This window comes from Triticum dicoccoides, chromosome 7B, assembly GCF_002162155.2.
Source record: "Triticum dicoccoides isolate Atlit2015 ecotype Zavitan chromosome 7B, WEW_v2.0, whole genome shotgun sequence".
Classification (NCBI taxonomy): Eukaryota; Viridiplantae; Streptophyta; class Magnoliopsida; order Poales; family Poaceae; genus Triticum; species Triticum dicoccoides.
Genome location: NC_041393.1, coordinates 619,231,911 through 619,245,332, shown reverse-complemented (window position 1 = coordinate 619,245,332; position 13,422 = coordinate 619,231,911).

Genomic DNA, 13,422 nt, shown 5'->3' with positions numbered 1-13,422 from the left:
CGCGGCTCTACCATTGGATCCGCAGCAGCATGAGCCACACATGCAAGAAGCCACGCCACAGTCCCGTCTTTGCGTTCCTTGGGGCAAAAATCACGAGACCAACTGCGCGTGTGTGGTCGATGATGGACCACAGCGGATGGCGCCGGCACCACGGGACTGGCCACAGGAGACGAAGGCGTCGTGGCCGAGACGGGGTTGGAGGAGCCAGAGTCATCAAACTCAGCACCAGGCGACGTTGCCAAGACGGGGCTGCCGAGCCCAGCCGACGACAGAGCCGACTCACGAGGAGCCGAGGCGGGGCTGGCCGGTGCAGCTACCGTGGCCGCTGGGCCACCTGCTACTGGGCCAGCGGTGGCTGGGCCGCCTACCACTGGGCCAGGCAAGGGCGACGCCTGTGGCATGGCAGGCGAGCCAGGCGAGCCGGGTGACGGGGCGGGCGACCCGAGCGACGGGGCGGGCGAGTCGGGCGACGAGGCAGCCGAGGCGGGTGCAGCCACGGGCGCGGCTGATGCCCGCGGGGCGGCTGTGGATGCATCGGGCTGGCGGGAACGACCCGCCATGCATGGGCCATGCATCAGATCAACATGACCATCGTGAGTGTTGTCCATAGCCTCATCATCCAGGAGTTCAAGGCGGGCACCACGTCCAATACCTGCAGCATGGTTAGGAAGCAACACAGGAGCATTTGCAACATCCACAAATTGATCAGGCGAAGGTGTAGTAGAGTGCACAGGTGGTAAACTAATGGTAGAGTGGTTCGGAAGAGCACGAAACGGGAACACATTCTCATCAAACACGACATCACGAGAAATGTAGACACAATTGGTGGGAACATGAAGACACTTGTACCCTTTGTGGAGAGAACTGTACCCAAGAAAGACACACTTCTTAGACCGAAACTCTAATTTACGCTTGTTGTTCGGCCGCAAGTGCGGCCAACATGCGCACCCAAACACTTTGAGAAACGTGCAGTCTGGGATATCATCGAGCAAGAGTTCAAGAGGGGTTTTAATTTTCAGTAGTCGTGAGGGAAGCCTATTTATCAAGAAACAGGCGGTGGAGAAAGCATCACTCCAGAACCGAAACGGGACGGAGGCATGAGCTAGTAAAGTAAGTCTAGTCTCTACAAGATGACGATGCTTACGTTCAGCCGATATTGACCGAAATGTCAACCGATATGGCCGATATCTAGCTCAATATGTCCACCGATATAGAACGATACGTGGATAACAATAGTTATTTATTAAATAACAGTGAAATAAGATTATGCATTTACAACTTCGACATATATTATCAAAGTCATGCACAATGTTTCGTACAAATGCATACATATCATATTGTTTTTAATCATAGAGTAAGAATTTTGTGAATCTTTCCTTAATATTTTTTAATGAACAAGTTAATAAACTAGGAATCTAAAAGTTTTATGTTGAAGTATTGACATCGTACATTTTGTTTTACTACAAATACATGTTTTGAACAAGAATAATGAAAAAAATAGAGATGTTTTCTCCGATATATCTAAATATCGTCCGACATACCACCCGATATCCGACATCCGACATGTCGAAGCCAAACCGATACAAAACTGATATCCGATATTTTGAAGCTTGGTAGTTGGTGACTCTTGCCATGCTGACATGCATCACAAATAGTTTCAGCTCTCTTATTGGACACAACTGGTAGTTCATGGCGATGCAGGACATGACGAACTATAGGAGCAGCAAGGTGACCAAGGCGCGCATGCCAGTGCGTAGGCGACACACGAACACCACTGAACACCTGAGGAGAAGACGACGTAGGAGATGCACGCGGTGCGTCAAGTGCATATAAGCCATGGCGAAGACGACCACTAAGCAGAACGGCCCTTGTGTCTCGATCCTTGATAAAGAAACGAAAAGGGTGAAACTCAGCAAGTGTTGGGGAACGTAGTAATTTCAAAAAAATTCCTACGCACACCCAAGATCATGGTGGTGCATAGCAACGAGAGGGGAGAGTATTGTCCACGTATCCTCGTAGACCGAAAGCGGAAGCATTATGAAAATGCAGTTGATGTAGTCGTACGTCTTCATGATCCGACCGATCCAAGCACCAAACGTATGGCACCTCCGAGTTCAGCACACGTTCAGCTCGATGACGATCCCCGGACTCCGATCCAGCAGGGTGTCGGGGATGAGTTCCGTTAGCACGACGGCGTGGTGACGATGATGATGTTCTACCAACGCAGGGCTTCGCCTAAGCACCGCAACGATATGACCGAGGTGGAATATGGTGGAGGGGGGCACCGCACACGGCTAAGGAATGATCACGAAGATCAACTTGTGTGTTCTGGGGTGCCCCCCTGCCCCCGTATATAAAGGAGCAAGGGGGGAGGCCGGCCGGCCCTTGGGGCGCGCCAAGGAGGGGGGGAGTCCTCCTAATAGGAGTAGGACTCCCCTTTCCTAGTCCAACTAGGAAGGGGGGAAGGGGGAAGGAAAGAGGGGGAGAGGGAGAGGGAAAGAGGGGCCGCGCCCCCCTCCCCTAGTCCAATTCGGACTCCCCATGGGAGGGGGCGCGCCACCTCCTGGGCTACTGCCCTCTCTCTCCCCTCAGGCCCACTAAGGCCCAATACTTCCCCGGGGGGTTCCGGTAACCCTTCCGGCACTCCGGTTTTCTCCGAAATCACCCGGAACACTTTCGGTGTCCGAATATAGTCGTCCAATATATCAATCTTTATGTCTCGACCATTTTGAGACTCCTCGTCATGTCCGTGATCACATCCGAGACTCCGAACAACTTTCAGTACATCAAAACATATAAACTCATAATGAAACTGTCATCATAACTTTAAGCGTGCAGACCCTACGGGTTCGAGAACTATGTAGACATGACCTAGAACTGTTTCCGGTCAATAACCAATAGCGGAACCTGGATGCTCATATTGGCTCCCACATATTCTACGAAGATCTTTATCGGTCAGACCGCATAACAACATACGTTGTTCCCTTTGTCATCGGTATGTTACTTGCCCGAGATTCGATCATCGGTATCTCAATACCTAGTTCAATCTCATTACCGGCAAGTCTCTTTACTCGTTCCGTAATACATCATCTCACAACTAACTCATTAGTTGCAATGCTTGCAAGGCTTAAGTGATGTGCATCACCGAGAGGGCCCAGAGATACCTCTCTGACAAATCGGAGTGACAGATCCTAATCTCGAAATACGCCAACCCAACAAGTACCTTCGGAGACACCTGTAGAGCACCTTTATAATCACCCAGTTACTTGTGACGTTTGGTAGCACACAAAGTGTACCTCCGGTAAACGGGAGTTGCATAATCTCATAGTCATAGGAACATGTATAAGTCATGAACAAAGCAATAACAGAAAACTAAACGATCAAGTGCTAAGCTAACGGAATGGGTCAAGTCAATCACATCATTCTCCTAATGATGTGATCCCGTTAATCAAATGACAACACATGTCTATGGTTAGGAAACATAACCATCCTTGATCAACGAGCTAGTCAAGTAGAGGCAAACTAGTGACACTCTGTTTGTCTATGTATTCACACAAGTATTATGTTTCCGGTTAATACAATTCTAGCATGAATAATAAACATTTATCATGATATAAGGAAATAAATAATAACTTTATTATTGCCTCTAGGGCATATTTCCTTCAGTCTCCCACTTGCACTAGAGTCAATAATCTAGATTACACAGTAATGATTCTAACACCCATGGAGTCTTGGTGTTGATCATGTTTTGCTTGTGGAAGAGGCTTAGTCAACGGGTCTACAACATTCAGATCCCTATGTATCTTGCAAATTTCTATGTCTCCCACCTGGACTAGATCCCGGATGGAATTGTAGCGTCTCTTGATGTGCTTGGTTCTCTTGTGAAATCTGGATTCATTCGCCAAGGCAATTGCACCAGTATTGTCACAAAAGATTTTCATTGGACCCGATGCACTAGGTATGACACCTAGATCGGATATGAACTCCTTCATCCAGACTCCTTCATTTGCTGCTTCCGAAGCAGCTATGTATTCCGCTTCACACGTAGATCCCTCCACGACGCTTTGTTTAGAACTGCACCAACTAACAGCTCCACCGTTCAATGTAAACACGTATCCGGTTTGCGATTTAGAATCGTCCGGATCAATGTCAAAGCTTGCATCAACGTAACCATTTACGATGAGCTCTTTGTCACCTCCATAAACGAGAAACATATCCTTAGTCCTTTTCAGGTATTTCAGGATGTTCTTGATCGTTGTCCAGTGATCCACTCGTGGATTACTTTGGTACCTCCCTGCTAGACTTATAGCAAGGCACACATCAGGTCTGGTACACAGCATTGCATACATGATAGAGCCTATGGCTGAAGCATAGGAAACATCTTTCATTTTCTCTCTATCTTCTGCAGTGGTCGGGCTTTGAGTCTTACTCAACTTCACACCTTGTAACACAGGCAAGAACCCTTTCTTTGCTTGATCCATTTTGAACTTCTTCAAAACTTTGTCAAGGTATGTGCTTTCTGAAAGTCCAATTAAGCGTCTTGATCTATCTCTATAGATCTTAATGCCCAATATGTAAACAGCTTCACCGAGGTCTTTCATTGAAAAACTCTTATTCAAGTATCCCTTTATGCTATCCAGAAATTCTATATCATTTCCAATCAGCAATATGTCATCCACATATAATATCAGAAATGCTACAGAGCTCCCACTCACTTTCTTGTAAATACAGGCTTCTCCAAAAGTATGTACAAAACCAAATGCTTTGATCACACTGTCAAAGCATTTATTCCAACTTCGAGAGGCTTGCACTAGTCCATAAATGGATCGCTGGAGCTTGCACACTTTGTTAGCTCCCTTTGGATCGACAAAACCTTCTGGCTGCATCATATACAACTCTTCTTCCAGAAACTCGTTCAGGAATGCAGTTTTGACATCCATCTGCCATATTTCATAATCATAAAATGCGGCAATTGCTAACATGATTCGGACAGACTTAAGCATCGCTACGGGTGAGAAAGTCTCATCATAGTCAATTCCTTGAACTTGTCGAAAACCTTTTGCAACAAGTCGAGCTTTGTAGACAGTAACATTACCGCCAGCATCAGTCTTTTTCTTGAAGATCCATTTATTCTCAATTGCTTGCCGATCATCGGGCAAGTCAACCAAAGTCCACACTTTGTTCTCATACATGGATCCCATCTCAGATTTCATGGCCTCAAGCCATTTTGCGGAATCTGGGCTCACCATCGCTTCTTCATAGTTCGTAGGTTCATCATGGTCTAGTAACATGACTTCCAGAACAGGATTACCGTACCACTCTGGTGCGGATCTTACTCTGGTTGTTCCACGAGGTTCAGTAACAACTTGATCTGAGTTTCCATGATCATCATCATTAACTTCCTCACTAATTGGTGTAGGTGTCACAAGAACATATTTTCTGTGATGAGCTACTTTCCAATAAGGGGGCAGGTACAATTACCTCATCAAGTTCTACTTTCCTCCTACTCACTTCTTTCGAGAGAAACTCCTTCTCTAGAAAGGATCCATTCTTAGCAACAAATGTCTTGCCTTCGGATCTGTGATAGAAGGTGTACCCAACAGTCTCCTTTGGGTATCCTATGAAGACACATTTCTCCGATTTGGGTTCGAGCTTATCAGGTTGAAACTTTTTCACATAAGCATCGCAGCCCCAAAATTTAAGAAATGACAACTTTGGTTTCTTGCCAAACCATAGTTCATAAGGCGTCGTCTCAACGGATTTCGATGGTGCCCTATTTAACGTGAATGCAGCCGTCTCTAAAGAATAACCCCAAAACGATAGCGGTAAATCAGTAAGAGACATCATAGATCGCACCATATCTAGTAAAGTACGATTACGACGTTCGGACACACCATTACCATGTGGTGTTCCGGGTGGCGTGAGTTGCGATACTATTCCGCATTGTTTCAAATGTAGACCAAACTCGTAACTCAAATATTCTCCTCCACGATCAGATCGTAGAAACTTTATTTTCTTGTTACGATGATTTTCAACTTCACTCTGAAATTCTTTAAACTTTTCAAATGTTTCAGACTTATGTTTCATTAAGTAGATACACCCATATCTGCTCAAATCATCTGTGAAGGTGAGAAAAATAACGATATCCACCACGAGCCTCCACATTCATTGGACCACATACATCTGTATGTACGATTTCCAATAAATTTGTTGCACTTTACATTGTACCGGAGAACGGCATTTTAGTCATCTTGCCCATGAGGCACGGTTCGCAAGTACCAAGTGATTCATAATCAAGTGGTTCCAAAAGTCCACCAGTATGGAGTTTCTTCATGCACTTTACACCGATATGACCTAAACGGCAGTGCCACAAGTAAGTTGCACTATCATTATCAACTCTGCATCTTTTGGCTTCAACATTATGAATATGTGTATCACTACTATCAAGATTCATCAAAAATAGACCACTATTCAGGGGTGCATGACCATAAAAGATATTACTCATATAAATAGAACAACCATTATTCTCTGATTTAAATGAATAACCGTCTCGCATCAAACAAGATCCAGATATAATGTTCATGCTCAACGCAGGCACCAAATAACAATTATTTAGGTCTAATACTAATCCCGAAGGTAGATGTAGAGGTAGCGTGCCGACCGCGATCACATCGACTTTGGAACCATTTCCCACGCGCATCGTCACCTCGTCCTTTGCTAGTGTTCTCTTAATCCGTAGTCCCTGTTTCGAGTTGCAAATATTAGCAACAGAACCAGTATCAAATACCCAGGTGCTACTGCGAGCTCTAGCAAGGTACACATCAATAACATGTATATCACGTATACCTTTGTTCACCTTGTCATCCTTCTTATCCGCCAAATACTTGGGGCAGTTCCGCTTCCAGTGACCAGTCTGCTTGGAGTAGAAGCACTCAGTTTCAGGCTTAGGTCCAGACTTGGGTTTCTTCTCTTGAGCAGCAACTTGCTTGCTGTTCTTCTTGAAGTTCCCCTTCTTATTCCCTTTGCCCTTTTTCTTAAAACTAGTGGTCTTGTTGACCATCAACACTTGATGCTCCTTCTTGATTTCTACCTCTGCAGCCTTTAGCATTGGGAAGAGCTCGGGAATCATCTTATCCATCCCTTGCATGTTATAGTTCATCACGAAGCTCTTGTAGCTTGGTGGCAGTGATTGAAGAATTCTGTCAATGACGCTATCATCCGGAAGATTAACTCCCAGTTGAATCAAGTGATTATTATACCCAGACATTTTGAGTATATGCTCACTGACAGAACTATTCTCCTCCATCTTGCAGCTATAGAACTTATTGGAGACTTCATATCTCTCAATCCGGGCATTTGCTTGAAATATTAACTTCAACTCCTGGAACATCTCATATGCTCCATGACGTTCAAAACGTCGTTGAAGTCCTGGTTCTAAGCCGTAAAGCATGGCACACTGAACTATCGAGTAGTCATCAGCTTTGCTCTGCCAGACGTTCACAACATCTGGTGTTGCTCCTGCAGTAGGCCTGGCACCCAGCGGTGCTTCCAGGACGTAATTCTTCTGTGCAACAATGAGGATAATCCTCAAGTTACGGACCCAGTCCGTGTAATTGCTACCATCATCTTTCAACTTTGCTTTCTCAAGGAACGCATTAAAATTCAACGGAACAACAACACGGGCCATCTATCTACAATCAACATAGACAAGCAAGATACTATCAGGTACTAAGTTCATGATAAATTTAAGTTCAATTAATCATATTACTTAAGAACTCCCACTTAGAAAGACATCTTTCTAATCCTCTAAGTGATCACGTGATCCAAATCAACTAAACCATAACCGATCATCACATGAAATGGAGTAGTTTTCAATGGTGAACATCACTATGTTGATCATATCTACTATATGATTCACGCTCGATCTTTCGATCTCAGTGTTCCGAGGCCATATCTGCATATGCTAGGCTCGTCAAGTTTAACCTGAGTATTATGCGTGTGCAAAACTGGCTTGTACCCATTGTAGATGGACGTAGAGCTTATCACACCCGACCATCACGTGGTGTCTGGGCACGACGAACTTTGGCAACGGTGCATACTCAGGGAGAACACTTTTATCTTGAAATTTAGTGAGAGATCATCTTATAATGCTACCGTCAATCAAAGCAAGATAAGATGCATAAAAGATAAACATCACATGCAATCAACATAAGTGATATGATATGGCCATCATCATCTTGTGCTTGTGATCTCCATCTCCGAAGCACCGTCATGATCACCATTGTCACCGGCGCGACACCTTGATCTGCATCGTAGCATCGTTGTCGTCTCGCCAATCTTATGCTTCTACGACTATCGCTACCGCTTAGTGATAAAGTAAAGCATTACAGGGCGATTGCATTGCATACAATAAAGCGACAACCATACGACTCCTGCCAGTTGCCGATAACTCGGTTACAAAACATGATCATCTCATACAATAAAATATAGCATCACGTTTTGACCATATCACATCACAACATGCCCTGCAAAAACAAGTTAGACGTCCTCTACTTTGTTGTTGCAAATTTTATGTGGCTGCTACGGGCTGAGCAAGAACCGTTCTTACCTACGCATCAAAACCACAATGATAGTTTGTCAAGTTGGTGCTGTTTTAAACTTCGCAAGGACCGGGCGTAGCCACACTCGGTTCAACTAAAGTGAGAGAGACAGACACCCGCCGGTCACCTTTAACTAGTGCTCGTGGCACTCGGTTCAACTAGTGCTCATGGCGCTGAAACCAGTCTCGCATAAGCGTACGCGTAATCTCGGTCCGGGCCGCTTCATCTCACAATACCGCTGAACCAAAGTATGACATGCTGGTAAGCAGTATGACTTATATAGCCCACAACTCACTTGTGTTCTACTCGTGCATATGACATCTACGCATATAACCTGGCTCGGATGCCACTGTTGGGGAATGTAGTAATTTCAAAAAAAATCCTACACACACGCAAGATCATGGTGATGCATAGCAACGAGAGGGGAGAGTATTGTCCACGTACCCTCGTAGACCGAAAACGGAAGCGTTATGACAACACGGTTGATGTAGTCGTACGTCTTCACGATCTGACCGATCCAAGCACCGAACGTATGGCACCTTCGAGTTCAGCACACGTTCAGCTCGATGATGATCCCCGGACTCCGATCCAGCAGGGTGTCAGGGATGAGTTCCGTCAGCACGACGGCGTGGTGATGATGATGATGTTCTACCGACGCAGGGCTTCGCCTAAGCACCGCAACGATATGACCGAGGTGGAATATGGTGGAGGGGGGCACCGCACACGGCTAAGGAACGATCACGAAGATCAACTTGTGTGTTCTGGGGTGCCCCCCTGCCCCTGTATATAAAGGAGCAAGAGGGGAGGCCGGCCGGCCCTTGGGGCGCGCCAAGGAGGGGGGAGTCCTCCTCCTAGTAGGAGTAGGACTCCCCATTCCTAGTCCAACTACGAAGGGGGAAGGGGGAAGGAAAGAGGGGGAGAGGGAGAGGGAAAGAGGGGCCGCGCCCCCCTCCCCTAGTCCAATTCGGACTCCCCATGGGAGGGGGCGCGCCACCTCCTGGGCTGTTGCCCTCTCTCTCCCCTCAGGCCCACTAAGGCCCAATCTTCCCCGGGGGGTTCTGGTAACCCTTCCGGCACTCCGGTTTTCTCTGAAATCACCCGAAACACTTCCGGTGTCCGAATATAGTCGTCCAATATATCAATCTTTATGTCTCAACCATTTCAAGACTCCTCGTCATGTCCGTGATCACATCCGGGACTCCGAACAACTTTCGGTACATCAAAACATATAAACTCATAATGAAACTGTCATCGTAACTTTAAGCGTGCGGACCCTACGGGTTCGAGAACTATGTAGACATGACCTAAAACTGTTTCCGGTCAATAACCAATAGCGGAACCTGGATGCTCATATTGGCTCCCACATATTCTACGAAGATCTTTATTGGTTAGACCGCATAACAACATACATTGTTCCCTTTGTCATCGGTATGTTACTTGCCCGAGATTCGATCGTCGGTATCTCAATACCTAGTTCAATCTCGTTACCGGCAAGTCTCTTTACTCGTTCCGTAATACATCATCTCACAACTAACTCATTAGTTGCAATGCTTGCAAGGCTTAAGTGATGTGCATCGCCGAGAGGGCCCAGAGATACCTCTCCGACAACCGGAGTGACAAATCCTAATCTCGAAATACACCAACCCAACAAGTACCTTCGGAGACACCTGTAGAGCACCTTTATAATCACCTAGTTACATTGTGACGTTTGGTAGCACACAAAGTGTTCCTCCGGTAAACGGGAGTTGCATAATCTCATAGTCATGGGAACATGTATAAGTCATGAAGAAAGCAATAGCAAAAAACTAAACGATCAAGTGCTAAGCTAACGGAATGGGTCAAGTCAATTCCATCATTCTCCTAATGATGTGATCCTGTTAATCAAATGACAACACATGTCTATGGTTAGGAAACATAACCATCCTTGATCAACGAGCTAGTCAAGTAGAGGCAAACTAGTGACACTCTGTTTGTCTATGTATTCACACAAGTATTATGTTTCCGGTTAATACAATTCTAGCATGAATAATAAACATTTATCATGATATAAGGAAATACATAATAACTTTATTATTGCCTCTAGGGCATATTTCCTTCAGCAAGGACATTATTATCACGAGTAAGTTGAGGAATATACAACAACCTACGCGTAGCATCGGGAACTCGAAGGACACTAGAAAGATGCAGTTTGCGAAAATTGTGTGCAAGAAGTGATGTCTGACCAACATGGGAGATGCGCATACCTGCTCCGTTGGCGGTGTGCACCTGATCATGTCCACGATATGGTTCCTGAGTGGAGAGCTTGCCCATCTCGCTGGTGAGGTGATTCGTCGCTCTTGTATCCATGTACCATGCCAGATCAAGGGAGTATGACTGGGTGCGCCCATGCTCGTGCCCTGTCACAGCAGCAGCAGCCTGCTTATCATTCCCTTTTCCATTGTTACCAAGGCCAAGGAAGTCTTGCTTGTATTGTCTGTGGCAGCGAGAGGCGAGATGACGATCTATGCCACAAAGCTGACAAGCCTGAGGAGCACCGCAACTAGAACAACAAGCAACTGGGCGACTCCCTCCAGTGATGGTCGGCGCGTTGCCCCGCGAGGCCTGTGACGAGGAAGCCGGTGTTTTGCCACCTGATGGAGCCGGCTTCTGAGGTTTGCCGCGTGTGGTGGCGTTGGCGGAGACGAAGCTGGGGGAAACACGGCGCACCTTGATGCGCTGCTCACGCCTAAGGAGGCGCGCATAGAGCTCACGACGCGGGAGTGTATCATCTCGACCATGGACGTTCTCAATGAGATTATCATAATCATCATTGAGCCCGTTAAGCACAAAGGTGGTGAAGTCCGCGTCCAGAAGCAGCTGACCAACAGAGGCCAAGGTGTCAGCGAGGCTCGTCATCTTGTTGAAGTACTCCGTGATGCTGAGATCACCAAGCTTGGTCTCACCCAGCTCGGTGCGTATAGAGTGCGCACGCGCCTAAGACTGAGAGGCAAAACTGGTGTGGAGGGCCGCCCACGCCTCCCTGAACGTAGCGACGAAGATGACCATCGACAAAACACTCGGCGTGAGCGAAGACTGGATGGCGGAGAGAATGGCCTGATCCTGCGCCACCCACGTGTGATATGCCGGATGGTGAGGGGGTGGGCACGTGATGGACCCATCGACGTAGCCCTCCAAGTAGCGGCTGCGGAGTAGAGGCAAGACCTGAGCACGCCATGACAGGTAGTTGTCCGGTCAGAGCTTCACCGGCAGCAGGTGCGAGAAATAAAACGGCGGCGGCGCCGCGGTTTGAGCAGTGTACGCCTGCGCCAATGATGCATAGGGATCCATGGACAGGGCCATCTCTGGACGAGGGATCATCGCGTAGGCGCCAGGCGAGGAGTAGGAGCCAGCAGAGGCAGCAGCCAGGGCGCCGTTGCTGGGCGCTGCAAGAGGGCCGTAGGGGCCGGGCGCTGCAGTAGCCGAGGCACCTTGGCCAGGCGCTGCAGGGGCACCATACGGCGAGGTGGCCGCGCCCCCATAGGACGGCGGCGGCGGCGCCGGGTAGTGGTGGTGCGGCGGCGGCGGAGGGGGCACCGCCGTGTAGGGTTGCGGCGGCGGCGCAGCATAGGCCGACCCCGGCCAGAGAGACGACGGCGGCGGGGGCGCACCATAGGCGCCGCCGGGAGCCGGTAGAGCCGTGGACTCGGGCGGGGCGATCAGATCGTCCCAGGAACCCGACGCTGGCGGGGAAGCGGGCGGCGGCAGCATGGCGCCGTATGTCGCCGCGAGGGGCCGGGAGGTCAGGAAGGGCGACATCGGGGCGAGGGCCGGCGTGGCGGCGGCGGTCGAGATCGGCGCGGCGGCGGCGGGAGGTGGTGCAGCGGAAGACATTGTAACCTAATCTGATACCATGTTAAAACATAGGGTTTGGAAAACTGGTTCGACACCCTAAAACAGGGTGTGGCTATCTCATTATATAGACGTACCAAGAGATACAATACAAGGCCTATACAAGACTACGTATATACAGTCTAACATAAGGCTCATCCATCTCACCACTTGTCTTATCTTTTCCCAATCAGGTGGAAACGGAATCATGGGGGCCAAGAAGTTTCCAACTTCTTTTTTTTAACTTCATAGACAAACTGAAACTGATATACCGGTTCGTTGCTGACGCAACTGACCTTTGATTCGAGTTCACTCGATCTCCCTTCACGTGTGCTTGGCTGCTAGCTCACCCACCCCAAGAAAACGATCATGGCGCATCGGGTCAACGACACAAGAGAGTGCCCCGATCCCCATGATCCCAAGTCCAAAGTACACGCAGAACAAGATTCGAGTAGAACACTCCACACGATGCAAGGGTGCACGTGATCGAGCGATCGCCAGACCTGAAACAGGCGTCTAAATTAACCACGGTCTAAGCTCTACATGTGGAATGCAGAGTGCTTTAAGATTGCGCCTTTCACTCACTTGATGACCTGCTGAGCTGACAGAAAACTTCTCACCTTGCTCACTTGATCTGCTGGTTTATGCTGGTCAGTCTCAGGGAGTAAACGCAGGCACGTAGTTATGGTTCGTTGTCGCTGGATTGCATCATCTTCTGTACCACTCAAGAGTCAGCAGTAAAAGGAGACGATGGCATTGAGAGATTATGCTTAGTTAGTCCAGGGAGCATTGAACACTGAAAATCCCAGTCAAACCTTGTGTGTACAGTACTGTGCCATGGATCAACTAATTTAGTGTCCATTTAGATAAGATTTTTGCAACGGAAAGCGTGGACGGCCCAGCCTGGCCGCTTTTGACGTAGTTTTTCTGTCTCTGACCTTAGTTTAGTCTTTGA